Below are 3,445 nucleotides of genomic sequence, written 5' to 3'. Positions count from 1 at the left end.
TTATTAATATTGTTTTCTCTTTCTTTCTTTTTTTTTCTAATTTTCTTATGGTGAAAACATATACCACAAAGCATTCGGCAACATAACAACTTCCACGTTTACAGCTCAAGGTCACTAATTACATTTTTCATGTTCTGCCACCATTATTGCTATCCTTTTCCAATATATTCCACCATAACTCAATGCCCTTCAAACAAAAGCATTCCTCTTTCTCCTCCCTCCCACCTCTATTGTTGTTGTTATGTGTTGTGGAGTCTACCCCACTCATAGTGACCCCTCCTTGGGTTTCCGAGGCAGTGTCACTACAGAAGTAGATTTCTCAACCTTCCTTCCCAGGAGTGGCTGGTGCGTTTTAACCCCCACCCTTTTGGGTTGCAGTCAAGTGCCTTAAGCACTACACTACCAGAGCTTCTACAACCACTAATAACCACCTATCTATCTAGAAATTTTCTCTCCCCTCCCCTCCCATCCCTGGTAACCAACAAAAAGTTTCCTTCCATGTATAAACTTTTCCTTGACTTTTTACAATAGTGGACTAATACAGTATTTGTCCTTCTGTGATTGACTTATTTCACTCAGCGTAATGTCCTCTAAGTTCATCCACATTATGCGGTGTTTTGCAGATTCTACATTATTCTTCAGGGTTTCACAGTATTCCATTGTATGTATGTACCACATTTTGTTTATCCATTCCTCGGTTGATGGGTACTTCAGGTTGTTTCCATATCTTTGCTATCGTGAATAGTACTGCGATCAACATGGGTGTGCAGATATCTATTGTGTCCTGCCTCTCACTTCTTTAGGGTATATTCCTAGTGATGGGATTGCTTGGTCAAATGGTATTCTATTTCCAACTTTTTAAGGAATCACTATACCAATTTCCACAGTGGTTGTATCATTTTGCAGTCCCACTAGCAGTGTATGAGAGTCTCAATGTCTCCACATCCTTGCCAGCATTTGTTATTTTCTGTCTTGTTGAACTTCGCTATTAATGCTGGGGTTAGATGGCATCTCACGGCTGTTTTGATTCACGTGTCTAACAGCTAATGATCTCAAACATTTCTTCATGTGTTTGTTGGCCACCTGAATATCTTCTTTGGTGAAGTATCCATGTCTTCTGCCCATTTTTAAAATTGGATTGTTTGTCTTTTTGATGTTGAGGTGTTGGAATTTTCTATACATTCTAGAGATAAGTCCTTTGTCCAATATGTTAATGCCAAATATTTTTTTTTTCCATTCTGTAGGTTCTCTTTTGACTCTTTTGGAGAAGTCTTTTGATGCACGTAAGGATTTAAGTTTCAGAAAGTCCCAATTATCTAGTTTCTCTTCTGCTGTTTGTGCCTCTTGGGTTATGCTTTATAGTCTAATTATGCCATATATTAGGGCCTCTAAATTTGCTCTTATTTTTCCTTTGATGAGCTTTATAGTTTTATGTTTCACATTTTAGTCTTTGATCCATCTGGAGTTAGTTTTTGTGTATGGTGTGAGGTATGGATCTTGTCTCATTTTTCTGCAAATGGATACCCAGTTTTGCCAGCACCATTTGTGAAAGAGACTATATCTTTCCCATTTAGTGGATTTCAGCCCTTTGTCAAAGATCCGCTGAACACAGGTGGAAGGATCTATTTTTAGGTTCTCAATTTTATTCCACTGGTCTCTGTGTCTGTCATTGTACCAATACCTGTTTTGACCAAAATAGGTTGTACCAATACCAACGCTGTTTTGACTACTGTGACTCTATAGTAGGTTTTGAGATCCGGGAGTGTGAGACCTCCCACTTTGTTCTTCAGTAGTGCTTTGTTTATCCAAGGTCTCTTTTCTTGGAAAGTCTTTCTAACATATCATTGATATGAACATTGTATAAAACCAAAACCCACTGCCATGGAGTTGATTCTCACTCATAGCGACTCCTATTGGGTTTCCAAGGCAGTAAATCTTAACAGAAATAGATTGCCCCATCTTCCTTCAGCCCAGCAGCTGGTAGGTTTGAACTACCAACCTTCTGGTTAGCAGTCAAATGCCTTAGGCACAGAGACACCAGAGGTCCTTTGAACACCATATGTTGTTGTTGTTGTTGTTAGCCGTCGAGTCAGCCCCGACTCATAGCGACCCCTCCTTGGGTTTCCGAGGCAGTATCACTACGGAAGTAGGATTGCCCAACCTTCCTTCCGAGGAGTGGCTGGTGGGTTTGAACCGCCAGCCTTCTGGTTAGCAGTCAAGTGCCTTAGGCACTATACCACCAGAGCTCCTCAGGTTTTACTACCCTCTTCTAATTTCCATCCCATATTCAAGGATAGACAATTACATCCAGACTTTCTGGAGTCATGAAGGTTGGAAAAGCCCCTTAAACTATTACCTTGAGATAATCTTTAAACTGTAAACCAAAAACATTTCTGAAGTCTTCTTAAAACCAAACAATAGTTTAGCTTAAGTAGTAAATAATGTCTACCTTGAGTATTGCACTCTTCAAAGAAGCTCTGGTGGTATAGTGGTTAAGGTATTAGGTTGCTAAGCAAAAGTTTAATGGTTCAAACACGCCAGCTGCTCTGCAGAAGAAAGATGAGGCAGTCTGCTTCTGTAAAGATTTATAGCCTTAGAAACCCAATGAGTCGGAATCCACTCATTGGCAGTGAGTTTGGATATGGGATCAAACTGACAACAGGAATTTGAAGATTAGGTAGGACTTTTAGTAGGCAGAGAGTTGTGGTTAATGATGGAGGAACAACTCAGAAAAGTAGGGTGAGAGTGGTTGCACAACTTGAAGAATATAATCAGTGTCACTGAATGTACTGTAGAAGCTGTTGAATTGGTGTGTTTTGTGGTGCATATTCTCAACAACAACAAATAAATAAAAGCATTTTTAAAAAAAAAAAGATTATTGGGTCATATCAAAGAACACAGGATGTAACTTGAAGGGGCTTCCAATGGTCAAAGATAGATGTTGAGCATTTTAAAAAAAATAATTATAATAGCACTTTCTAAAAAAGACTACAACATATTGAAGCACATCAAATTGATTTAAAATAAAAAAACTGTCAAGAGATTTCTCAGTAAAAGATACACAGATGACCCTTATGTATATGAAAAACCTTACTCATAATAAGATATGATTTCTCATTTATCAGATTGGTCAGGCTACGATCAGGTACACTTATCCTTTGATGGTGGGAATGTAATATAGCACCACCCAAATGGAGGGAAAGTGGTCAATGTCTAGCAAAATCATGTAAGCATGTACCCCTTTTACCCAGCAATTCTACTTCTAGGAATCTATTCCATATACTTGAAAAAAAATGCAATAAGACATATATACTACGTTATTAATTGCAGCTCTATATGGAATAAAAACTCACTGCTGTAGAATCTAGGAGCTCTGGTAGCATAGTGCCTAAGGCACTTGACTGCTAACCAGAAGGCTGGCGGTTCAAACCCACCAGCCACTCCT

This window comes from Orycteropus afer, unplaced genomic scaffold, assembly GCF_000298275.1.
Source record: "Orycteropus afer afer isolate SDZICR_OR568_19922 unplaced genomic scaffold, OryAfe1.0 scaffold00327, whole genome shotgun sequence".
NCBI classification, from domain to species: domain Eukaryota; kingdom Metazoa; phylum Chordata; class Mammalia; order Tubulidentata; family Orycteropodidae; genus Orycteropus; species Orycteropus afer.
This window is presented reverse-complemented; position numbering follows the sequence as displayed.